Source organism: Procambarus clarkii, chromosome 9 (genome assembly GCF_040958095.1).
Source record: "Procambarus clarkii isolate CNS0578487 chromosome 9, FALCON_Pclarkii_2.0, whole genome shotgun sequence".
NCBI lineage: Eukaryota > Metazoa > Arthropoda > Malacostraca > Decapoda > Cambaridae > Procambarus > Procambarus clarkii.
Window position 1 is genome coordinate 20,048,161 of NC_091158.1, and position 27,931 is coordinate 20,076,091.

At 49.9% G+C, this 27,931-nt stretch overlaps 1 protein-coding gene across 4 annotated transcripts in view; it reads right to left on the reverse strand.

The window, feature by feature from the left end:
* The window catches only part of LOC123766144 (nuclear hormone receptor FTZ-F1 beta), a 294,638-nt gene that overhangs the window by 235,210 nt on the left and 31,497 nt on the right, over window positions 1–27,931 (reverse strand). For 2 of the 4 annotated variants that reach the window (XM_045755037.2, XM_069321245.1), the window contains exon 1: window positions 23,146–23,329. The exons of 1 other annotated variant lie outside the window; for it this stretch is intronic. The gene's annotated coding sequence lies outside the window, so the exon portion shown is untranslated. Of the gene's footprint in view, window positions 1–23,145; window positions 23,332–27,931 lie in introns of those variants that run through there. One more of the 4 variants, XM_045755038.2, reaches the window with a different exon arrangement.

Below are 27,931 nucleotides of genomic sequence, written 5' to 3' on the forward strand. Positions count from 1 at the left end.
CCAGCTTATGTACCAGCCTCTTATGCGGTACTGTGTCAAAGGCTTTCCGACAATCCTACCCTGTGTGTGTGTGTGTGTGTGTGTGTGTGTGTGTGTGTGTGTGTGTGTAATTGCCTAAGTGTAGTTACAGGATGAGAGCTACGCTCATGGTGTCCCGTCTTCCCAGTACTCTTTGTCATAAGACGCTTTGAAACTATTGACGGTTTTGGCCCCCACCACCACCACCTTCTCAACTGGCTCCAACCGTCTACAACTCTATTTGGAAAAGTGAACTTTCTAATGTTTTTTTTCGGCAGCTTTGTTTCCTTAGTTTGAACCGATGACCTCTTGTTCATGAAGCTGCAGTTTACAAAATTATTTTTTTGCCAATTTTATCTATTTTTGTTGCTATTTTGTACGTTGTGATCATATCACCTCTATTTTTTTATCTTCTATCTTCCAGCTTTGATATATTTAACGCCTCTAACCTCTCCTTGTATCTCTTATTTTTCAGTTCCGGCAGCTATTTAGTTACATGTCTTTGCACATTTTCCAGTTTAGTGATCTGTCTCTTGAGATATGGACACCATACAATCGCTGCACATTCCATCTTTGCTCTCACAAAGAACGTGACTATTTTTTTTTAATATTTCAACATCCAGGTATTGAAAACCGATCCTAAGGTTGTAAAACGCAGTATATGCTCCTAGCACAGTGTTCTTTATGTGGTCCTCAGGTGCCACTTTTTATCTAGAACTACCAGGTGTGTGTACTCACCTATATGTGCTTGCAGGATCGAGCATTGACTCTTGGATCCCGCCTTTCTAGCTATCGGTTGTTTACAGCAATGACTCCTGTCCCATTTCCCTATCATACCTAGTTTTAAAAGTTTGTGTGTGTGTGTGTGTGTGTGTGTGTGTGTGTGTTTACTATTTGTGCCTGCAGAATCGAGCTATTAGCTCTTAGACCCCGCCTTTCAAACTAATCTATTTTTCCTCTTACATCCACTACATATATTTCTCTTACACACACACACACACACATATACCTCCCCAGTACGTACTCATTAGCCATCTTCCAACTGCTGAGCAACTCCTCCGTCTCTAGATTGGTCTGTCTCTTCTTTTAGGTTCTCCCTCCTCTCTCTCTCTCTCTCGCTCTCTCTCTCTCTCTCTCTCTCTCTCTCTCTCTCTCTCTCTCTCTCTCTCTCTCTCTCTCTCTCTCTCTCTCAACTCTTCTCAGATATTTTTGCATTATTGAACGTTTGTCCTCTCCAGTTTTACAAGGCCTAGTCACTAGGTCATTAACCGATATTTTCCCTCTAATATGGCACTGGCTTCATTGATAAATAATTCTTGTGGTACGACAAGAGCGAGGTCAATGGCATCAAATACAAAAAACAGTGTTCCCGGAACACTGAGGTTATGTTTACACTGTGGGGCTCAACTCTCTGAGAGGCAGAGCCAAGCTACAAGAGCAGAGGTTCTCCTTAGGACGTGCAGCACTGCTAGACTTATATATATGAGTCTTAGTGAGAGGCTTGGCGAGCCATGCTCAAGTGGCGTGTGGGGCGCTGCTGTACCCACTCTCCTTCAGTGTGTCTACTACAGCACCCCTCCCGTCCCACTACAGCATCCTCCCGTCCCACTACAGCACCCTCCCGTCCCACTACAGCACCCCTCCCGTCCCACTACAGCACCCCTCCCGTCCCACTACAGCACCCTCCCGTCCCACTACAGCACCCTCCCGTCCCACTACAGCACCCCTCCCGTCCCACTACAGCACCCTCCCGTCCCACTACAGCACCCTCCCGTCCCACTACAGCACCCCTCCCGTCCCACTACAGCACCCCTCCCGTCCCACTACAGCACCCTCCCGTCCCACTACAGCACCCCTCCCGTCCCACTACAGCACCCCTCCCGTCCCACCACACCCACTGACAACCCCTCAACCCTCCCACCCTCACCCATAACCACAAGTTACCATCTTCCCATCATTCACATTGTAACCTCCCTTCCCTACCCCCGCGCGCGATCCCTGCATCCCCCTTCCATCTCCACCTATTCCACCAAGTATTCTCCCCCCCCCCACACAACCACAACCCCCCCCCTCCTCCCATCAGTACACCTCCCACTTAGAACCCTTCAATATACCGTCTTCCCCTTAAACGTTCCCTTCACCCCCCTTATCTACCTCCCCCCTCAAGTCCCCCACACCCCCCGTATTATAGCAGCCCGCCGCCCCCCCCTCACACTAGCCCTCTCCTACCTTGCCCTGGCAGTGTGTTGACACTCATGACAGGAGTTGGAGAGGTGGTGGTGGTGGTGGCGTATGTGTAGGGGGGCAGCATTTACCTGAGAGGGAGAGACGACACACAGGGTTACTTACTCCTCAACACTGGTGGGCGAGCCTCCAGGGGGGAGGGGGGGGGGCGCTCCACCCCCGGGGCTAATGTATACTCTTAAGTTTCTTATATAAGTTTCCACCAATGACATCGGGTCCGGCAGCTCGTCACAGCTGGCTGCGTCCCACGTTGCCAAATCTACAAAACAAACCACCGTCCTCCTCTGCCGCTCCCCAACACGCACGCACACACGCACGCACGCACACGCGGTATTTTTTTTACAAAGACAATTTTTTTAACCAATCTATAGTTAAAAATGTAATAACCATATGTAGTGTAAATTAAAAACTTGCGATGGGGAAGTGTAAATGTGGCAGCAGGTAGAACTTGGCAGGTAAGTTCTCACGGTTGTAGTGATAAGGGGGGGAGGGGGAGGGGGGTGCAGGGGGGCTGAGGGGGGGTAGGAGGGAATGATGGGGAGCATGAAGGGCTTGGAGAAGCAGGAGGAGGGGGGGGGAGGAGAGTAAGCAAGGGGGAGTGTGGGGGAGCAGGTAAGGGGTGAAGGGAAGCAGGAGAGGGGTGTGTGGGGGAGGGGAGTGTTGAAGAGAGAGAGAGAGAGAGAGAGAGAGAGAGAGAGAGAGAGAGAGAGAGAGAGAGAGAGAGAGAGAGAGAGAGAGAGAGAGAGAGAGAGAGAGAGAGAGAGAGAGAGAGAACACCGTGGAGGCCAGAGATGCGCCCTGCGGGGTACCACGGGGCCGCTGTTCAACCACCAGGGGTGAATGGACAACAGGTGTGGGTGGGACCACACACACCTGTTCCACGACACGACTGCTCGACGACTCACCTCCCCGCCGAGACACCCGGTAGACGACGCCTCTGGTGTGACGACACACTTGCCCGACGACATATCTTGGCGGTAATCACCATGATGTGGAGTATACTGGTGGACGACACCCCCTGGAGGACGACACCCACTGGTGGACGACACCCTCCCCTGGTGGACGACACCCACTGGTGGACGACACCCACTGGTGGACGACACCCGCCTGGTGGACGACACCCCCCTGGTGGACGACACCCACTGGTGGACGACACCCACTGGTGGACGACACCCTCCCCTGGTGGACGACACCCTCCCCTGGTGGACGACACCCTCCCCTGGTGGACGACACCCACTGGTGGACGACACCCACTGGTGGACGACACCCTCCCCTGGTGGACGACACCCTCCCCTGGTGGACGACACCCTCCCCTGGTGGACGACACCCACTGGTGGACGACACCCTCCCCTGGTGGACGACACCCGCCTGGTGGACGACACCCCCCTGGTGGACGACACCCCCCTGGTGGACGACACCCCCCTGGTGGACGACACCCCCCGGAGGACGACACCCTCCCCTGGTGGACGACACCCTCCCCTGGTGGACGACACCCACTGGTGGACGACACCCTCCCCTGGTGGACGACACCCGCCTGGTGGACGACACCCCCCTGGTGGACGACACCCCCCTGGTGGACGACACCCTCCCCTGGTGGACGACACCCACTGGTGGACGACACCCTCCCCTGGTGGACGACACCCGCCTGGTGGACGACACCCCCCTGGTGGACGACACCCCCCTGGTGGACGACACCCCCCTGGAGGACGACACCCACTGGTGGACGACACCCTCCCCTGGTGGACGACACCCACTGGTGGACGACACCCACTGGTGGACGACACCCACTGGTGGACGACACCCGCCTGGTGGACGACATCCCCCTGGTGGACGACACCCCCCTGGTGGACGACACCCCCCTGGAGGACGACACCCACTGGTGGACGACACCCCCCCTGGTGGACGACACCCACCCCTGGTGGACGACACACCCCCTGGTGGACGACACACCCCCTGGAGGACGACACCCACTGGTGGACGACACCCCCCCCTGGTGGACGACACACCCCCTGGTGGACGACACCCCCCCTGGTGGACGACACACCACCTGGAGGACGACACCCACTGGTGGACGACACCCCCCCTGGTGGACGACACACCCCCTGGAGGACGACACCCACTGGTGGACGACACCCCCACCCCCTGGTGGACGACACACCCCCTGGAGGACGACACCCACTGGTGGACGACACCCCCCCCTGGTGGACGACACACCCCCTGGTGGACGACACCCCCCCTGGTGGACGACACACCCCCTGGTGGACGACACCCCCCCTGGTGGACGACACCCCCCCTGGTGGACGACATCCCCCTGGTGGACGACACACCCCCTGGAGGACGACACCCACTGGTGGACGACACCCCCCCTGGTGGACGACACACCCCCTGGAGGACGACACCCACTGGTGGACGACACCCCCCCCTGGTGGACGACACACTCCCTGGTGGACGACACCCCCCCTGGTGGACGACACCCCCCTGATGGACGACACCCCCTGGTGGACGACACCCCTTGGTGGACGACACCCCCCTGATGGACGACACCCCCCTGATGGACGACACCCCCCTGATGGACGACACCCCCTGGTGGACGACACCCCCCTGGTGGACGACACCCCCCTGATGGACAACACCACCCCTGATGGACGACACCCCCCTGATGGACGACACCACCCCTGGTGGACGACACACCCCCTGGTGGACGACACCCCCCCTAGTGGACGACACCCCCCTGATGGACGACACCCCCTGGTGGACGACACCCCCCCTGGTGGACGACACCCCCTGGTGGACGACACCTCCTGGTGGACGACACCACCCCTGGTGGACGACACCCCCTCTGGTGGACGACATCCCCCCTGGTGGACGACACCCTCCTGATGGACGACACCTCCTGGTGGACGACACCCCCTGGTGGACGACACCCCCCTGGTGGACGACACCCCCCTCTGGTGGACGACACCCCCCCTGGTGGACGACACCCCCTGATGGACGACACCACCCCTGGTGGACGACACCCCCCCCTGGTGGACGACACCCCCCCCCCTGGTGGACGACACCCCCTCTGGTGGACGACATCCCCCTGGTAGACGACACCCCCTGATGGACGACACCACCCCTGGTGGACGACACCCCCCCCCTGGTGGACGACACCCCCTCTGGTGGACGACATCCCCCTGGTAGACGACACCCCCCCCTGGTGGACGACACCCCGTGATGGACGACACCACCCCTGGTGGACGACAACCCCCCCCCTTGGTGGACGACACCCCTCCTGGTGGACGACACCCCTCCTGGTGGACGACACCCCCCTGGTGGACGACGACACCCTCTGGTGGACGACACTCCCTTTAACGACACACCTGTTTAAGGACTCCCTAATCACCATAAGTGGGAGTATAGTTGAAGTATAAGTGGTATAACTGTGACGGACAGTGGGGGCGTGGGGGGGAGAGGGGGGGGGGTAACAACCACGAACACAACTCCACCTTGACAATTACTGGAGCCCGTTAGGACCCTTCCGCCTCCCCACCCCCCCCCACCCCCGGCCCCACCACACCACTTCCGGTGTCTGCTCTTCTATCTCTCCTTATCAATTTCTTCTCTTATCCCTTCTCCCTTCTTCTTAGTATATTTATTCATCTCTATTCTCCTATGAATTTATCCTGTTTTATTTATCCGCATATTTTTCATCGTCTTCACACTTATAGAACTTTCTATCCCTCTGTATTGTAATATATATGACGCCTGACAATATTATTTTTGCTATCCTATATATCTCGTCATCTTTTCATCTCTGCATATTTCCATCCCAATATCTATATCTTGCCATCTTTCTATCGATTTAACCGTCTATTTCTCAGGCCCTTTATCTACTATTGATATGTTGTGAGCCTCCTGGCCGGCTGTATCTATCTCTTCACTGTATGTCATCCTACTTATAAAACAATGTGGCGGCGTCGCTCAAGAGCCTTCTGGACCCTTGGCTGGCCCGCTCACGTTAGTACCATCTCCACCACTAACGAGGGAGTGACATTTAGCACCATCTGAGTGACCAGGATTTAAGGAAACTGGTAGCTGTATTCTGCCTCCGACTCGAGACTTGAGGTGGAAATGTTGCTGTACAAGTCTTGAAATCTTCTTGAGTGACAACTGTGACAAGATATAGGGTCATGGAGCCGCCGCGGTCTCCAAGGAGTCCAAAACTTGTATTATTATTATGACCTTGGTGAGTTGGTGGTAGCAGAGGAATCATCACGGCTATGGTGACGAGGCGATGAGTTATCACTGGTACAGATGGCGAAGTGTTATCATCGCCAGCAGCAAGGAGAACATATCCGGGCTCACCATAGCCCGTGCTGCTTGGAACTTTTTGTTCTGGGTAGCGAATCTTAAACAGCAAGGGAGAACATCGTGGTCAGGCTGCAAAATAATGAGTCGTGCCGAGATACAGACGTTACGTGTATTACCTGGTTGATGCCTGGTTGATGGGGTTCTGGGAGATCTTCTACTCCCCAAGCCCGGCCCGAGTCCAGGCTTGACTTGTGAGAGTTTGGTCCACTAGGCTGTTGCTTGGAGCGGCCCGCAGGCCCACATACCCACCACAGCCCGGTTGGTCCGGCACTCCTTGGAGGAATAAATCTAGTTTCCTCTTGAAGATGTCCACGGTTGTTCCGGCACTCCTTGGAGGAATAAATCTAGTTTCCTCTTGAAGATGTCCACGGTTGTTCCGGCACTCCTTGGAGGAATAAATCTAGTTTCCTCTTGAAGATGTCCGGCAATATTTCTTATGCTCGCTGGGAGGGTTAGTCGACATTAGTGGTGAGAGAGGAACAAGGAAGCCTCCATTTCCTCGTTGTCAGCAAACGAACATGAGCCGCGAAAGACTCGATTCAAAGCAAGAGAAACTTCCAGGGAGAACTAACGCGCCTAGACGTTGAGAAGAAAAACTGCGGCAGCAGCCATACGTCTGTAGTGAAGTTGGTGTTTTGTTATCTGTCATGTGAACCTCAATATACCTGATGCCATGGCCAGCGTCACAAAGAACAGTGTGATGAATGACAGATGACCCCGTAACAGTGGTGAACATCAGCTCTCACTGGGTGTGTGCTCTGGATCAATATTCAGGGTAGTGATCCTTAATCCAATCATTCCCATTTAAATAATCACTGAAGAATATCTTGATGCTTTAAATTCATTATCAACCTTTGAGGTCAATCATCATTGTCCATAACAACGCTGCCATCTTCAATATACAGAACGTCAGGTGAAAGGCTGCATCAGTACTCTCACTACATCACTGAACCTTTTATCCTCGGTGAGACGTTCTCTCTCTCTCTCTTCCTAATGGGTCCACCCACCCTGTCTATATGTGTCCACCCACCCTGTCTATATGTGTCCACCCACCCTGTCTATATGTGTCCACCCACCCTGTCTATATGTGTCCACCCACCCTGTCTATATGTGTCCACCCACCCTGTCTATATGTGTCCACCCACCCTGTCTATATGTGTCCACCCACCCTGTCTATATGTGTCCACCCACCCTGTCTATATGATGGGTCCACACACCCTGTCTATGAGTCCACCCACCCTGTCTATATGTGTCCACCCACCCTGTCTATATGTGTCCACCCACCCTGTCTATATGATGGGTCCACCTACCGTGTCTACCAGTTCACCCACCCTGTCTATATAATGGGTCCAGTGACCGTTGATGGTTGCCGGTACAGGGTGACCAAGGTCGTTGATGGCTGCCGGTGGAGCAAGCAGGGTGATCAATATACATTATAACATACACATCACTAAGAACTCTATGATGCCATCAGATTCGATCCCACACTGCTAGGGACTCACCCACTAGCCCCACCTCACCAGTTACAGCTTCGGTATATCCGAGTCTTGATGCCCGCCCCCATTACGGGAGACATCTCCCGTCACGCAGGGTGCAGTCGCACCTCCACAGATCTCCAGTATCAGCTCTTGATACTGGTAATGGCTCAAAAGGGCCACCACTTACGGGCTATTCATGCCCGTGCCACCTTTTGGGTGGCTTAATCTTCATCAATCAATCAATCGCCCCCATTCCCACACTCTCCCATCCCTCCCCACAGTTGTCTCTCCCCATACACTTCTATCTCTCTCCTCCCCGCTCCCTACCCCAATCCACACCCTTCCCCCAGACACCTCCATCCTCCCCCCTAGCCCCTTCCCCCGCAAACCTGACGCTCACCATCCCACAAAGCGTTCAAGGACAAGTGAAATTCGAAAAAAATATATATATATATATATATAAAGTTGACTCGGGCGAGACATTGTTGGAGGTAACGGCTGTGAGTGGAGGGGCGATGACGGCCCCCGGGTGTAGAGTAGAGTAGGTGTAGCCCAATATAGCCCGTCCTAATAAGGTCTCACAATCGACTTGAGAATGGTCCAGGACGGACCGAAACGTCGTCGTCCCTTCAATTTCTAGTGTGTGGTCTGGTCAACATACTTCAGCCACGTTATTGTGACTCATCGCCTGCATAAGGTCTCCCAACGTCAAGAAAACGGTCAATTTAAAGTGGTCTCTCCTAACCTCCCAGAGAACCCATAACAGAAAACGGAACAGGACGTCACTTTGCGCCAGCCGCTTCCATTTTCTAGTACGACAATTTTTTGGTCTTATGTAACGCATATGAGTTGAAAAGCGACGTGCTTTGTAGGAGGACAGGTGGTTGGTGGCTACTCACCTGGTGTAGGTAGGCACTGTAGTAATGGGTACACATGGAGGTTATTCAGTGGGTGTACGTAGGTCCATGTATGTATGTATGTACTCACCTAGTTGTGTTTACGTGAGTTGAACTCTGACTCTTTGGTCCCGCCTCTCAACCGTCAATCAACTGTGTGTGTGTGTGTGTGTGTGTGTGTGTGTGTGTGTGTGTGTGTGTGTGTGTGTGTGTGTGTGTGTGTGTGTGTGTGTGTGTGTGTGACAAATGGGTATGTAACTGGGAAGACAATGAAACGACGACACAGGTAATTAGAAGTGCGAGCAGATCAACGCTATAGAACGAACGTGGTTGAGGGAGGACACCTGTAGGTCAGGCACACAGGTGGCTCTGGCGGGCTTGTAGACAGGTGTACAAGGCAGCCTCTAGGTACAGCGGTGCCAGGTATAAGAGACAGTGCAGGATTTAGCAAGGATAGTATCAAGTATAAGTGACAGTGCCGAGTACAGCAGACAGTGCCGGGTATAACAGTGACAGCACCAGGTATAACGGTGACAGTTCCGGATATAGCAGTGACAATTCCGGGAATATCACCGACAGTGCCGGGTATGTGACAGTACCGGGTATAACAGTGAAAGTGTCAAGTACAACGCTTACAGTGCCAGTTGTAAGTGACAGTACCGGGCAAGACAGTGACACTGTCGGGTGTTACGACACTGTCACAGGTATAACTGGGTATACATACATTCGTCCCACAAAGAGCACCGTTAACGCGTATTACTGACAGTGATTAAGTAGTTACCAGTTTATGTGGAGGGGTTGAAATGGGGTTTGTCGGGGTGTGTGGGGTTTAGAGGTGGGAGGGGGGGAGGGGGCTTGGGCCTACTTGGTCAAAAAACGTGGTATTTTTCACAAGGTGAACAAGGTAGCCCGCGGGGCCTCTGCTACTGCACCAGCCACACCTCCACACACACATGTAAAAAACACTGTCCATTAATGGATAAGGCACCGGGGTCCAGGAGCTGAAGTTCGCTCTACATAAAAGCACACACCCTAGCATCACAGTCAACCACCACCACCACCACACCCCAGCATCACAGACCACCACCACACCCCAGCATCACAGACCACCACCACACCCCAGCATCACAGACCACCACCACACCCCAGCATCACAGACCACCACCACACCCCAGCATCACAGACAACCACCACACCCCAGCATCACAGACAACCACCACCACCACACCCCAGCATCACAGACAACCACCACCACCACCACACCCCAGCATCACAGTCAACCACCACACCCTAGCATCACAGACAACCACCACCACCACCACACCCCAGCATCACAGTCAACCACCACCACCACCACACCCCAGCATCACAGACAACCACCACACCCCAGCATCACAGACAACCACCACCACCACCACACCCCAGCATCACAGACAACCACCACACCCCAGCATCACAGACAACCACCACACCCCAGCATCACAGACAACCACCACCACCACCACACCCCAGCATCACAGACAACCACCACCACCACCACACCCCAGCATCACAGACAACCACCACCACCACCACACCCCAGCATCACAGACAACCACCACCACCACCACACCCCAGCATCACAGACAACAACCACCACCACCACACCCCAGCATCACAGACAACCACCACCACCACCACACCCCAGCATCACAGACAACCACCACCACCACCACACCCCAGCATCACAGACAACCACCACCACCACCACACCCCAGCATCACAGACAACCACCACACCCCAGCAACACAGACAACCACCACCACCACCACACCCCAGCATCACAGACAACAACCACCACCACCACACCCCAGCATCACAGACAACCACCACCACCACCACACCCCAGCATCACAGTCAACCACCACCACCACCACACCCCAGCATCACAGTCAACCACCACCACCACCACACCCCAGCATCACAGTCAACCACCACCACCACCACACCCCAGCATCACAGTCAACCACCACCACCACCACACCCCAGCATCACAGTCAACCACCACCACCACCACACCCCAGCATCACAAGTCAACCACCACCACCACCACACCCCAGCATCACAGACAACCACCACACCCCAGCATCACAGACAACCACCACCACCACACCCCAGCATCACAGACAACCACCACCACCACCACACCCCAGCATCACAGACAACCACCACCACCACCACACCCCAGCATCACAGACAACCACCACACCCCAGCATCACAGACAACCACCACCACCACCACACCCCAGCATCACAGACAACCACCACCACCACCACACCCCAGCATCACAGACAACCACCACACCCCAGCATCACAGACAACCACCACCACCACCACCACACCCCAGCATCACAGACAACCACCACCACCACCACACCCCAGCATCACAGACAACCACCACACCCCAGCATCACAGACAACCACCACCACCACCACACCCCAGCATCACAGTCAACCACCACCACCACCACACCCCAGCATCACAGACAACCACCACACCCCAGCATCACAGACAACCACCACCACCACCACCACCACACCCCAGCATCACAGACAACCACCACCACCACCACCACACCCCAGCATCACAGACAACCACCACCACCACCACACCCCAGCATCACAGACAACCACCACCACCACCACACCCCAGCATCACAGACAACCACCACCACCACACTCCATCAATCTGGGTTCTCCTCCTCTCACCTTGCAGCTTCGTCTTCCCAATAGTGACTCTCCCTCATGATGGTGTGTGTGTGTAAGGCACCATTTGCCACAGACAAACTGTCCCCAGCGCCATCATGTAGCCGGACAAACCTCCAAGATATTCCTCTTACTTTATCACCTACATAAACCCGCTTCCTTTCACAAACGCGCGTCTGTGAACGCCCCCAGAAAGCAAAGTCAGCCTCTGACGCGCTTGGTAAAGTTTGGTGAATTTTTAAGGAGGAAACTTTTGCCATTTCTTATGTATATTCCCATGCTTAAAATATGTATCACTAATATATAATTCTTTTCATATATTTCATGGCGACGAGTTCACAGGAAACCGCTTATACTATCCGATCATTCCCTGTGCCTAATCCAAACTTAATAATCAAATCATTCATTCCAACTATTCCAACTTTGTGGCAAGCTATTAACCCCCCCGACTCTCCACACCACAACACCTCCGGCGCGTTCCCTCTTGTCACCACTCACCGAGCACACGCCGCCCCAGTAACCACCTTCACTCTTTCATGTTTATATTTCATACACAAGCGTCTTGTACTGTGGCACAGTAAGGCACTGATGGCCACGTGGCCTCTCATAAAGGCACACGCCTTCCTCCCATTTTCTATACCGCTTAGTCGTAATCCTTACTCTTACTTATTATTATTAACATCTTAATTGACAAAATTAATTACAATTTGGCTAATCTGAGGATTTCAATTAAGTCCTATTAAAGTGAGGATAATGCTGGTATTCACTGTCACGCAGAACAGAGGGTCATACACAAGACAATAGGTCTAAACTGGCACATATATATATCATTGTTACAATCAATGTTTTAATGTATGAATATGTGAAAACTTTCTATTGTGCACTGCCACACAAGGGCAGGGATGGGTTCATAAGTGATCTTACTCTTACTGCTCCTATTCCTCACTGTGGCTCGTGTATTACCACAATATCAGGATTTCCCTCATTAAAAAAAATAGCACTTCCAACTTCTCGTTCCTCAACTTAAAGAGCCTTTCCATCCTCTAGGTGTAGGGATAAGCTACATGGCAGTGCTGGGCCACAGAGCACATCCCTTCCGGTTTGGCTCTTCTTGTTGGCAAGTCGAGCCAAGATTGTAAACCAAGCCCCAAAGGTCACATGACTATATTCCTGTTTGCATGACCTTGTCGTGGCGGAATTATTGACCAAATCATCCAAACGTCAAAATATCCACAACAATCAACATTGGTCCAGCGGCAACTTTCCTTGCCTGCCGGGAGAGCAATTGTGTTATTCTCATTATTCAGGTTAAGAATTCTCTGCTATCGCAAAAACCAAAGATAACATTTCGCAAAGCACGTGATTCAGCCTGTCCTCAGGTCAGGCTCGTTAAGGGCACCTGACGTCCTCTAAGACGCAGTCGTCAAGTTTAGGTTTGTTCCCATATATAAAGTAATATTATTCATTAAAGTTCTATGTATAGTTAGGCGTAGGTTAGGTGTTTAGGTTCTGTTGGCAAGTATTTGTACTCTAAGTACGTGGGTGAAGCACTTACAGAGTTGTGGTTCGAGCAGAGGTCATCAGTCAAGCACTGTTTGAGACATGTTCGAATGTCATCAGCTGGGAGTCGTGTGTACACTATTTTTCATTCATAAACAGGACAGGGAGGGAGGGGGAAGGGGTTGGATTAACGAGCATTTAGCCTTTGTTGTTGAGGACAGAAGGCTTGATTCGTGTTCCCCAGCCCTTAACCATGATTCATGACCACTAGCCCTCAAGCCATGATTCATGACCACTAGCCCTCAAGCCATGATTCATGACCACTAGCCCTCAAGCCATGATTCATGACCACTAGCCCTCAAGCCATGGGTCATGACCACTAGCCCTCAAGCCATGATTCATGACCACTAGCCCTCAAGCCATGGGTCATGACCACTAGCCCTCAAGCCATGATTCATGACCACTAGCCCTCAAGCCATGATTCATGACCACTAGCCCTCAAGCCATGATTCATGACCACTAGCCCTCAAGCCATGATTCATGACCACTAGCCCTCAAGCCACGGGTCATGACGCACCAGTGCGCATAACTTGCTACATTTAGTTAGTAATGCATATGCCAATATTTTCAGAAGACTGGAAATGTTGTACAAGTGACAATATCCTTCCTGAGTACTACAACAACAATGTGAAGGTGGAGGTGCAGAGGGAGGTGGAGGTGGGGTGTGTCAAGAAGAAAGCATGATAGAGTGGCTGAAGAACAGAGAACTGTAGGCAGGTGAACACTGGCCAATATGGAGTGAACATACTCAGCTGTGTGAGCCCTGGTGAACTCCCCGTGAACACTGGCGGTGAGCGTGAGAATGTTCTCCCATTCTTTACTGCAAGAGAATGGCTTATAAAACTCAACACGCCTCACCAAAATGTCAACATTATTAAACTTAAAATGCCGCCATTCATCGCCTCACACGAGCTGCTAACTTAAATACCACTATCAATGTGTAGCGCTGCCAACACACACACACGGACCCAAGAGCCAGAGCTCAACCCCCGCAAGCACAACTAGGTGAGTAAACACACACACCCACATCTCTACAAGATGGGGTATTTGCCCCCTTCCTCCCTCTGCCACTTCTCTCTCAATCTCTCTACCTTTCTGCCCCCCCCTCCATCCCCTCTATTCCTCCTCTCTCTTAAATCTTCCCCAATATCCCTCTCTCTCCACTTCTCTACTCCCCCCCTCCTCTCTCCTTCCCTCTCCTCAACATTCTTTTCTCCACCATACCACTCACCCCCATTTGACCCGTGTAAACGGCGGGAGTAAGATCCAAAACTCTACGGAAAACACAACCCAAGATTTTATTTCAGACTTCATGAAAATCGCAGGGGTGGGCACTTAAGATTCCAATATTTCTTAAAGGCTTGCACTTGGGCCGACCCCGACTGGCCTATGACCTTTCCCCTACAAGTCTCAAGTGTGAAACTCGTGGCCTACTTCGGACATTCTATTTCATATATTATACATATGTTTATATATTATACACAAGTAAGCTAGGCCAATGCTTGGCTCTGGCTTCACCCAACATTTACCCATGAAACATGGGCAGGGGGGGGGGGACATGAAACATGGGGAGGGGGAGACATGAAACATGAGGGGAGGGGGGTTTGTGAGTGTCACTAGCTAGTCGTTATCGACCCGAGTGCCATACCTTGAGGTTACCTTAAGGCGCTTCCGGGGCTTAGCGTCCCCGCGGCCCGGTCGTCGACCAGGCCTGCTGGTTGCCGGACTGATCAACCAGGCTGTTGGACGCGGCTGCTCGCAGCCTGACGTACGAGTCACAGCCTGGGTGATCAGGTATCCTTTGGAGGTGCTTATCCAGTTCTCTCTTGAACACTGTGAGGGGTCGGCCAGTTATGCCCCTTATATGCCATACTTTAAAGACAAATATATAGGCACCAGTAAGGATCCCTATTAATCACATGGCCCTGTAAACTAACCATCTTGTAAGATGGACCACCACGCAAGCTCCTCACACACTATGCAACCATTCATAAAGTTTAGCAGAGCTTCATAAATACAAGTGTACCTAAGTATGCTAATACACACAAAATAATAATAATAATAATAATAATAATAATTATTATTATTATTATTATTATTATTATTATAATAATAATAATAATAATGATAATAATTTACGTCCTTGGCTCAAAACAATGTAGATGTACAAATATTTTATGTTTGGGTTAAGACTATTACGAATTGTTTCCGAAGATGGGAACAGATATGGAGTAGAGTACCTACAATTATTTTATTATGTAAATGGATGCTTAGGCGTATGTGTTATACTAGGCCTATCCCTAGGCCTAGGGACTAGGTCAGGGACACATAATCGTGAGAGAGAGGACACGTTGAGCTTTAGTTACAGCAAGACACGTGGTGCAGAGTGCCAGTCAGGGTGCCAGCTAATACACTAGTAGTGCCTGTGTTATCACCTTATACATGACCACTAAACAACTGGGCTTAGGAGCTAGTGTTCCAACCTACAATTAGGATTCAGGTGAGTATCCACAGTTGCATTGTTTAAAAGACTAACGGCTCCAGGAGCTGACAGAAATACAAGATGAATACCGGAAGACATTCCTATAGTTTAACTCTAGAACAATGGAAAGCATTACACTAGGACGGAGTACAAGCCAACTAATTCACAACATCGAAAGTGTATACAACAGTAAGACATATGTCTGGACGGCCTGCATGAGACAACCGGCTGCAGGAAAGGCGGTATCCAAGAGCCGAGACTCGTTTCCTAAAATCACCAATACACATGCAATGGCTCTCCAGCACCTTCCAGCCACACCCTTAATCAACCAGACGTTTCCAACAAAATATGCCATAAACAACATCATTTATACAAGAGCGATGTGTATACATGAGAGAGATACTCTCAAGTTAGACACAAATATAATGGCTACAAGTACACTGATATGGAGACAGACACAGCTAGAGAGAAGTAATGTGAAAATAAGCGCAGGAGCGCAAGAGGGAAAGTTGTGAGTTAGAACTGTCACTACCCCCTTCGCTGGATTCCACACGTGTTTGCTGGCTCTACAGTCTTGCATTCCTGGTGGTGCCGGCACACCCTCGCAGCTCCGGGGGTAGGGGAGGAGGACACCTACCGCCACCCCCAGGTATTGGAAGGTGGGGGGGGGCAAGTGCAGGGGAGGGTCCGAGCTACAGAGAGAGAGAGAGAGAGAGAGAGAGAGAGAGAGAGAGAGAGAGAGAGAGAGAGAGAGAGAGAGAGAGAGAGAGAGAGAGAGAGAGAGGAGACATCGTATTACCGAGTTCGATGTTGGGTAATGGGTAACAAATTATGTTTCACAGCAAATGACAGCATTTGTGTTACAAATATTTGCTACTATGTGAGGGGATAATATAGTTAGAGGACCTCTACCGATGCTCTCTTGTGCCAGCTGTACACCATGTGGCCCCGGGTACTGGATCACTTCACAATGACTGGTAATCAGTGACTGGCACCAAGACTGGCTACAACCAATAGAATAATATGAGGCGGCCATCTGCGTCGCCTGAATGACTGATCATCATCAACATCAGACTAACCACTGTGGCATAACCACAGAGCCGTAAGCTTGATATCTCCTTTAGAACAGCTATTTCAATAGCTTTTCTTTAAACCAAATACTGCAGTGTGCACGCAGCGTTGATGACTATAGTGTAAGCCAGACGTATACAGATGCCCACTGCCCTCTGGCTCGCCACTCCCCGGCTTTATTTCTCGAGAGTAAGCGATAGAGACTGGCAGGCCTCGTGAGGAAATGAAAAGCTCACCCGTGACTGTGGACATCGTTGGATGTCAACTCCTCAATGGATGTCGAGATATACACTTAACATGAGGCCTAAGATACAGCTCATCCTTGGCTGGCAGCCGACTCACTCACTCATGAGGTATGAACCTGTTTCCAGGATAGCCTCCCCCCCCCCCACTTAATACTATTTCCGACTTGCGACTTCCCATACCTGGACCCGTCATGTCAACACTAAACAGATGTCGACAACCTTACTGACATGCGCAAGGCCAATGTCCTCAAGATTCCCTTCAAAGTCCAACTGCGTGCAGAGCTCCAAGCCGCCTCTAATAACTCAAGACGCTCAGCTGCCAGAAAGCCTATCCATGTGGACTATAGGTAGTGACAGTCTTGCTTCCAGCATTATTGGCGTTCGATCCTCGATGGTTCAAGAGATAGGCATGTTTCCATGTTCTTCACCGTTTCCATACCCGGAGTATTACTGCCTCCTCACTTACTTTCCAAACAACATATTATATATATATTTATATATATTTATATTTATATTTAAATATATATATATATATATATATATATATATATATATATATATATATATATATATATATATATATATAACCATTGTGGTTTAGCGTTTGTGGTAATTAGCTTACCTTTCCCTGAGCCGCTTCCCTGCGGCTGCAGCAGACTCAAGATCACTCTCACAGCTCACCCTGTCACCCCGGACTTAACAGTGTCAACGTGTTCTCACCAGATGACCAACGTTACCAGTAACAGTATGAAAGCTGTGGACGACAGTGGTCCCAGCCTCACCCTCCCACCTAATATGAGTCTCGCTTGACATCAACTGAAGTGCACACACCTATACACCAGTCACTTAATAAAGTGAAAGCTAAGGTCAGGCTTTCAAATATGCCGTGGACAAACATATAACTTTTCCTTATATTGTACCTGTAGAAATTCACATGTGTTGTCGTTTAAGTGCCGTAAATGTTAGTTTAAAATAATAGACAAATAGATAAAACAAAAGGTAGAATGAGTTATGAGAGAATGAGTGCAGTAGACTGGTATGTGGCATCATAGAGTGGTATATTAGGGGTATATCACATACCACATCCTAGAGTGGTATATATATATTAATAGCACAAGGAGTACTATATTAAGCTTCGCATCACCATTTAGTGCGGTCACTCACGGAACACACACACACAATACACACACACACACACACACAATACACACACACACACACAATACACACACACACACACACACAATACACACACACACACACACACACACACACACACACACACACACACACACACACACACACACACACACACACACACACACACACACACGACACCCACACACACATACGACACCCACACACACATACGACACCCACACACACACACACATACGACACCCACACACACATACGACACACACACACATGACACCCCCACACACATGACACCCACACACACATACGACACCCACACACACACACACGACACCCCCACACACATACGACACCCACACACACACACACATGACACCCCCACACACATACGACACCCACACACACACACACATGACACCCACACACACATACGACACCCACACACACACACACATGACACCCCCACACACATACGACACCCACACACACACACACATGACACCCCCACACACATACGACACCCACACACACACACACACATGACACCCCCACACACATACGACACCCACACACACACACACATGACACCCCCACACACATACGACACCCACACACACACACACATGACACCCACACACACATACGACACCCACACACACACACACATGACACCCCCACACACATACGACACCCTCACACACACACACATGACACCCACACACACACACACATGACACCCCCACACACATACGACACCCACACACACGAGCTCACAAAACAATCACACCTCCACAGTGGCTGAGGGCACGTGCTGGTATATTAATTAAATCATTATTAAAACTCATTCAGATGCATCGGGTGGTGTTGAACACCTCCTTTGTTATTTATATAGTGTTCCTTCTCAATTATTCTCATCTAAAGTTCCCATGTTTACACATCTGTTGGGGGATTATCACCGTGCCAATGATAGTGATGATCCCCCGTGTTAACTACATGGTGAGGTGTAGACACATGTGGACAAACACAGTAACTGTGATGGCGACGGGCAGTAACTGTGATGACGACGGGCAGTAACTGTGATGGCGACGGGCAGTAACTGTGATGGCGACGGGCAGTAACTGTGAGGGTGACGGGCAGTAACTGTGATGGCGACGGGCAGTAACTGTGAGGGTGACGGGCAGTAACTGTGATGGCGACGGGCAGTAACTGTGAGGGTGACGGGCAGTAACTGTGATGGCGACGGGCAGTAACTGTGAGGGCGACGGGCAGTAACTGTGATGACGACGGGCAGTAACTGTGATGACGACGGGCAGTAACTGTGATGACGACGGGCAGTAACTGTGATGACGACGGGCAGTAACTGTGATGGCGACGGGCAGTAACTGTGATGACGACGGGCAGTAACTGTGATGACGACGGGCAGTAACTGTGATGACGACGGGCAGTAACTGTGATGGCGACGGGCAGTAACTGTGATGGCGACGGGCAGTAACTGTGATGGCGACGGGCAGTAACTGTGATGACGACGGGCAGTAACTGTGATGACGACGGGCAGTAACTGTGATGACGACGGGCAGTAACTGTGAGGGCGACGGGCAGTAACTGTGATGATTCCTGGGATGAGAAAACAACGATTCATGTCTACAAGTCTTAACAATATGACATTGAGAATAGTAAGAGGGTATACACGCCAAGAGGTGTACCACGCTTCTCAGTGCATGTACACAGTTTACCTCGGTCCTCAACATTGTCCAGAACTAACCTATTCTTGCTGGTTGATCAGTAAGGTATTGTGGTGGCCTTAATAACCCTCCAGAGGTTGATAGGCCTTATCCAACATTAACCATGCTGGTTGGTCAGTAAGTTATTGTGGTCTTTACGTAGTAGTAGGCATCCATCAGTCAAAGGAGACTATGGAGTTGCGCTCTGGGTGTCGGTCTGGAGTGGCCTCTCCAGGGCGCAAAGCCAGGGTAGGTTGATACGGGGGAGAAGCTGTTACCCATGCAGCAAGTCCCCTCCCCCTTCTCCACGGCGTATAAAGTCTCAAATGGAAAGGCAAGCCTGTTCATTCCAGGGTCTTGTCGTATTAAACACACCAGCAAAGTGTGTTATATACAAGCACTTACTGGGAGACCACACCAAGTGGTGCGCACTTGCTGTGATAAAAAGCACAGGATATAACCAAAGGTGAAACCTTAGCCCTAGTGCATGCGTCTATAGCGGTTTTAAATGACGTGTGTACAAGAATACAACCAACTGAAGAAAGCCTATTGGTCCATACGAGGCAGCTCCTATTGGTCAATACCAGGCGGTCATATTGGTCCATACGAGGCGGCTCCTATTGGCCCATAGCAGGCGGTCATATTGGTCCATAGCAGGCGGCTCCTATTGGTCCATACTAGGCGGCTCCTGTTGGTCCATACGAGGCGGCTCCTATTGGTCCATACCAGGCGGCTCCTATTGGTCCATACCAGGCGGCTCCAATTGGTCCATACCAGGCGGCTCCTTTTGGTCCATACGAGGCGTCTGCTATTGGTCCATACGAGGCAGCTCCTATTTATATCCACGTAAACCCATTCATATCCACGTCTAACCTACGCTCGAAACATTCCAGCCATCCCACGTCTAATATTTTACCCGATAACCCATTCCATAAATCACCAAGCCTGTTTCCAGACCAGTATTTACCCAGGTCCTTCCTAATTCATTGGCACCATATTAGCATATAATCGTACCTTAGAGTGAGGCTTATAATATCAGCTCGTCTATCCAAGTGGATGAATGGACATAACAATGGAATATTAATAAGATATTATTAATATATCAACACATAATAGAAGTCGAAACAACGGATGTAAATTAGATAAGTTTAAATTTAAATAAATTTAAAGACCTAAGTAAATACTGGTTTGGAAACAGGCTTCTTGATTTGGGGGAACAGATTACCGGGAAACATAATTGACGTGGTATCCCTCGATTGTTTCCAGTGTAGGTTAGACATGTATATGAGTGAATTTGGGTGGATATGAATATTACCTCATTTTAATATGGGCTAAAAGGACTACTACAGTTTCCTCAATTCTTATGCTCTATATGACCCGGCAAGGCCACAACATTTAGATTTACGGGCTATTCATGCCCATGCCACCTCTTGGGTGGCTTAGACTTCATCAATCAATCATCAACGATTAGCGACAGACCATGGGACACTGAAATAACAGCTTGATGGTTAAATGCAACCTCAGAATACCGAGAAAAAAAAATTGTCCCACTTACGGGCTATTCATGCCCGTGCCACCTCTTGGGTGGCATAATCTTCATCAATCAATCAGGACAGTGAATCAGTGTGCTATCCTAGGCCAGAAGCAGCTTCACACGCCACACTCGCGTTCCCTGAAGGGTGGAAGCAGGCGGTGCCCGCTCCACCAGGAAGGTGGGTCTCCAGGCTAAGCAAAGAGTAACATGAAGCAAGCAGGAGCCGTTCCCAGAGGAAAGCACCTGTTGAGGGAGACCAAACCCGTCCCCAGGTACCAGTACCTGGACACAGCGACAGGTGTGGCGCGCTCAGCCAGGGAGCAGTGCTGAAACAGGTGTGCTACGGGGAGGATATTTCGGCTTGGCACCACCAGAATAAACTGGGGCTGAGAGTGCCAGGTTGAAATCATCAGGGTCTGGCACTATTAAGAGGGAATTTTCCCTCTGTAATGTGCCTACCATCGTATTACACATTACCCATATATACATTATCAAATGTAATATGTTTTATTGAATGTAACTTATATCATAGAAATGCCGATAGGACGGACGGACACACACACACACACACAGGGGCCTCGCGACTGAGTGGACAGCACTCTGGGGTCGTAGTCCTAAGGGCCCGGGTTTGATCCCCCGGCAGAGGCAGAAATAAATAAGCATAGTTTCTTTCATCCTGGTACCTCTGTTCGCCTAGCAGTAAAATAAGTACTTGGGAGTTAGACAGCTGCTACGGGCGGCTTCCTGGGGATTTGTATGTGCGCGCGCGTGTGTAAGAGAAATATATGTAGTAAACATGATAGCGCTAATGGCTCGATACTGCAGACACAAATAGTCAATACACACACACACACACACACACACACACACACACACACACACACACACACACACACACACACACACGCACGCACAAGACAAGCAGTGGGGCGAGGGAGGGTCGGAGAGGCGACCAGGTGACAAACACCCACCTCTCTTATCCCTGGTATCTGCATATATGGAGACAATACCAATGCCATGCCTTATAGAGCGGCCACCATGCCTACACCTTCCGTCCGTGGCTGCTGCTGCTGCTGCTGCAGCTGCTGCAGCAGGAGGTGTTGGCCGGGGTAGGCAGGCAGGCAGGCAGGTGGCCTTCACTCCTTCTCTGGCTACCACAGTCCAACTCTTCACTCCACCTGCTGTGGACACCCCATTTAAGTGCACTACATCCACAGCCGTCGTCCAGCGACACGAGAAACACACAGACACAGCCTTCCTTCCACCTACTTCCCAAGGTTGGCTTGTGTATCTTGTGAGGTTAGAGGAGAAACAGCTGGTGGGTGTGGAGCCCAGCTCACCGCTCCTCAACAAACGCCAACGGATTTGTGTGGTGTTGGTATAATTTTCCTGGGTCCGCCCCCTCCCCCCTCGAGCCAGCAGGTGGTATTATCAACAGTGTCTCGTTATTGTGGCAGCGGCAGGCCACATGAAGAGAGATAGGCATGGCGTGCTCACCACCCCTGCACGCACTCTCCAAACAAATCTCCAGCCCACATTCTTTCCTGGCCCAGGTAAAGTCCTGACAGAAGCAGCCACCACTTTAGTGAGATTGTGCGGCTGGTGAAGGGAGCCAGAGTGACTTCAAAGGCAAGCTTACCTGTACAGTTTTGTGAGCGTATTCCTTAACAAACATCTTCTTATGCGCCACACACACTCACGCTAATCCTGACAAGCCACTGGGAGGAACTGGTGGGTCGGCAGAGCAGTGTTCACACCCTCAAACAGTGTACACAAACACACGCACACACGGCATTTCCTACAATAACGTCCACATGTACACGGAGCCGTCCAGGGCCAGCAACGGAGGCGAGTCTCTCAGTCTTCCTTAGTCAACTCCAGCGCCTGGCTGCCAGAGGTACGACCACGCAACCTCCCACTCCCACTCCCATCTCTCTCGCCTTATCTCACTCCACCACCTTAAGTAAACCCAACTGACGTCCTCGCGTGTGTCTCCAGTCTTTCTCGTGCAAAGTGGGCAAGAAAGCAGCCAGAATTAGAGATCATGGGAAGAGGGGGTTGGTTCCGGTGGCGGGCGCTAGGCGTCTCTACTGTCTGGTAAACATGGCTGCCTGGCCGCCGGGTAGATGTGATCTCCAACTGACCCCGCTTGTGTCCTGGTGTCCTAATGCTCCGCTACCATGACTTCGGCTTAGCATAACCATTCATAATACTGCTTTCTTATCTAATCTCCCGCCATCCTTGGCTTTTATCACTACCCTGTGGACCCGTTCAGAGGGATGGCACTAGGGAACCCACCTCCCAAACGAAAGAGAAAGTGGGATGGCTTGCGCCGACCAACGAGACCACACCAAAACGCACTCATTCACAGAGACTGACCGACGGAAGACACTCGCTCATAATGGCAATCTCTCCTACCTGAAAAAGTCAATAAGGAATGAGGCATAACATACAAAGTAGCAGACAAGATAAGGGGAAAGTGGGAAGAAGGGGAAATCAGACAAAAGAGGAAATGAGACAGAAGAATGGGAGAAGGGGGAGGGGTAGAGGGTAAAAAGGCAGACTGGGAAACAGGACAGAAGGGGAAATGGGGCAAACAGTGGAGGCCTGTTCTGGATACTGCAGTGAAGTACCCGGTGCAAACCTGCCTACTAGTCATGTCAGCCTGCTTGCTTCCCTGACAGCCTGCCTGACACAGCGAGAGGCTGACACAGCGAGAGGCTGACACAGCGAGAGGCTGACACAGCGAGAGGCTGACACAGCGAGAGGCTGACACCGCGAGAGGCTGACACCGCGAGAGGCTGACACAACGAGAGGCTGACACAACGAGAGGCTGACACAGTGAGAGGCTGGCACAGCGAGAGGCTGACACACCGAGAGGCTGACACACCGAGAGGCTGACACACCGAGAGGCTGACACACCGAGAGGCTGACACACCGAGAGGCTGACACACCGAGAGGCTGACACACCGAGTGGCTGACACACCGAGAGGCTGACACAGCGAGAGTTTGACACAGCGAGAGGCTGACACAATTAGGTGGACGAGACAGGCAGGTAGTAATTTCAACGAGACAGTAAAGAGTGATCCACCCCATCCTTAAGCCCAGCCATTGATGTGAGAGCTGGGGAGGACGACCATGATGTGGCAGGGGGGAATGGCTTGTCCTGGGTGCAAATGGGTGGGATTCTTGGTGGTGTTTGGTGTGGCTCTAGTGAGGACTGTGGTGGTGGTGGGTACAGTAGTGGGTGGTGTCAACACACACAACCACGGAAGAGACAGGGAGAGAGGGGGATCAAACGAAGGTGTGCTCACAATATCATTATCAGCGGTTCTGTGATAATGACATGTGTCACCGTACACAAGAGTGATTGAACTCTGCACATCATTGTGATTATTAGGACCACTAAAACCCCCGATACAAACACACTAAATTTACAACTGAGCGTGTCAGCTGTCTGGGCTGTGTTGTGTGAGCTGCCTCAAGCCAGCGTGAGAATACAATGTTTGTCTCAACAAACCCAAAGAAACTCGGGCTTTAGAGTTAAAGGCAGAGTTGGGGAAGATGAGAAGCTACTAAAATATCAGAGGAATATATATATATTATATATATATATATATATTATATATATTATATATATATATATATATATATATATATATATATATATATATATAAAACAAAGGCAAAAGGGATTTATAAAGCGAGGATATCAAGGTACGTAAAGCCAGTTCCAACTCATTCCCCCAGACGTATGGAGCCAGGGTTGAGGACAGTGGTTAGCCACTGGAAATAGTGGTCCAATCGGTGGCCTGATCTGCTAGATCAGGCCACCTAGCGGGTAATATAGTAGAAATGGGTAATATTTGATATTACCCATTTTTCTTATAATTTATCTCGGTCGTTACTGAAGATATCGAAGCTGAACAACTAAGTATGTGTAGTGAAGACGTGACAATAATTACTATGGAAGACGTTACAAGGAAAGAAAAATACATAAAAGAACGCTTCGGTCCCATTTAGGCATTTCCTAATGTTTCTGAAGACTGTTGGAACTCAGTCAACCATTGTCAAGCACACACCATAGACACCTAGACGTCATCACTCTACCACATCTTATGCTTCCTGGTATAATGCCAATCACTAAAACATGAGATACTTCACATATAACTAAAGTGAGGCAGATCACTACCATCTCACTAACGTGAGATAAATAAAAAATATATATAACTATCAATTCATTTAAATACGCATTGTGGACAAATTTGTTGAAAAATGACTCGCAAATGTTATTCGTACTTGCGTTGAAAACCACAGGTTAATAAACGCTTGACAACATAAAAGGTTGCTCATGACTGACAAGTTTACCGTCGTTGTGAGGCAACACACACTCTGGAAGCAGTAGACAGGAATATACCACGTTAGGCTCCTAGATTATACTTAAGACTTTACCCAGTGTTCCACACGAACACATAAGGATGAGAGAGAGAGAGGCGCGCGAGCATTTTAAAACACAGGAAATAGAGGGCCAGCATAGAGTAGCGCATACTTGTGTAAAGGAGGAAATGTATATGTTTATCTCTCAGAATGTTCGGTAATATGTTTATTGCTCGTGATGTGTGTCTATGTGTGTATTAACACGATGTACTGAACGGGGTGAGAATAGCTTGAGCTACCTCATCCCTTTGTGTGTATTTTACCTCAATAAACTTATTTCAATTTCAATTGCAAAGGAGCGCAGGTGGTGATTTAGATACCGCAGTTAACAACACCAAATATTAAATTTTCCCCATGACAATAAAACAGGGCGGGTGAGGCATTCAAAAGGTGCGGAGACACTTAGGCCCAATCTTACTGTTGTCAGCACAAAGGGGCACCAGCCTAGCTACACTGCGAAATCAAATTGTGACAAGGGCGTGGGAGTCAGGAATCTTGCGATCTAAACCCCAGAAGACAATGTGTAAATGTTCGAAATAGTGCGTTAGTAATACTCTAATGTTGACCTTCACTATACGTATTGGTAAAGTTTTTAAAGGAATAAACAGCTTCTCACAATTGCAAAACCAAGGCTACGAGTCTGCCAAGGTGTTGTGCAGTATCTTAAGAAAGTAGCGAGATAAAGTTATCTTGGTGGCATGTCTTGAGCCACTAGTACACTCAACACGACGCCACCACCACTCTCAACAGTCACTGTTACGGTGACCATGTTGGTCACTGTTACGGTGACCATGTTAGTATGTATGAAATGCACGTACCAAGATAGGACTTTCCGCTTCTCCGTAGGCACAAGAGAACCAGTCTGGTCTTGGTGTTACAAGCTGAGTGATGCAGGACTTGCAAGTATTGGAAGCTTGTGATTTATAACCAACTTTATAATAATATTCATTGTATTTTAATGATTACATCATAATCTGAATTATTTCATACAGTTTTGGTGACGTTATTTGAGAAAGGAATTACACGCTGAACGACCAACTCATCAAAACCTAACATGCAAAACCCGGATGAAAACCAACTTTATTCAGTCTTAACCCTGAATAACTATAATATGCCAACAGTGAAACAAAACTAGTAAAGTGACTAAACAATTATAACCAACAACTCTAACGATGTAGAAAGCTGCAGTAGATGACATATTGAACACCTGGCATTGGTTATGCCAACATTCTAAGTCAACAGCCTACTTTGGATCAAATGATCTGTTGCTATTTAAGCTCCTTTGTAAAAAGACACAAAAGTAGCCACTCCATATGTTCTTAGTGAACCACCACCTAAACAGTTTACATCCAGGCATCCGTTTAGAGGCATCAGATACCTCTGTAAACATGCCCAAACGTTTCATTCATTGAACCATGAATCTTCCAGTTATGCGCCGACTGCACTCCCCCACTGAGCTACATCCAGGTGTTCCACGTGTCCAAGAATGACATAGTACTACACACACTAATAATCTCGCCCACTCCAATCCTTGAAAATACATCGCGCTCCTATTTTCTGAGGACAACTTCATACATTAAATGTTTATAAATAGTTAGTGAACTATAAACCATTGGAAGACATACACAAGTTTCATACAAGAGGCAGTTCTTCGGCGAAAACTTTGATGTTGAGTCACAGTTCTTGAACAGCCTGCTGTGTGTCTAACTGCACTAGTTCCACCTACACTTTGTAACGGTTTTCTTTGGTGATGCGATATTTGTGTGTGTGTGTGTGTGTGTGTGTGTGTGTGTGTGTGTGTGTGTGTGTGTGTGTGTGTGTGTGTGTGTGTGTGTGTGTGTGTGTGTGTGTGTGTGTGTGTTCTCGCTTATCTTTTTAACCGGAAATTAAACTTCAGCTCCTGTCTCCTACGTGCATGTTTCTGTGCTCACCTACATAGGTGTGAAGGTGTTGAACTTTTGCTCAAGGGATCCGGTCTTTCAGTCGCC